Source organism: Sinocyclocheilus rhinocerous, unplaced genomic scaffold, assembly GCF_001515625.1.
Source record: "Sinocyclocheilus rhinocerous isolate Xijiao unplaced genomic scaffold, SAMN03320098_v1.1 scaffold1327, whole genome shotgun sequence".
Taxonomy (NCBI): domain Eukaryota; kingdom Metazoa; phylum Chordata; class Actinopteri; order Cypriniformes; family Cyprinidae; genus Sinocyclocheilus; species Sinocyclocheilus rhinocerous.
The window spans coordinates 187,719-187,976 of NW_015660879.1; the positions used below are offsets into that span (position 1 = coordinate 187,719).

At 29.1% G+C, this 258-nt stretch overlaps 1 protein-coding gene across 1 annotated transcript in view; it reads left to right on the plus strand.

Annotated features, from left to right (window-relative positions):
- LOC107725689 (telomeric repeat-binding factor 1-like) overlaps positions 1–258 on the plus strand; it is a 13,238-nt gene that overhangs the window by 7,915 nt on the left and 5,065 nt on the right. The gene's annotated exons all lie outside the window — the stretch shown is intronic.

Below are 258 nucleotides of genomic sequence, written 5' to 3' on the forward strand. Positions count from 1 at the left end.
AGCCTACGTCTTTGAATATATATATATATATATATATATATATGACCCAAATAAGAATTTTCACCGGATATTGTCATCTGAACAAGTAAACTGTAACAAGTCTGCCACGTTTGTTCTGACCAACTGAGGAAAAAAACATTACAATAAATCGCGCTACAATGGTGATTTAATATAAATTAGCTCATATCATGATCAAACCGTGCAAATTAGTATTATTGTTATACTTTATTCTCAAATTGTTAATGTTAACAACATCAG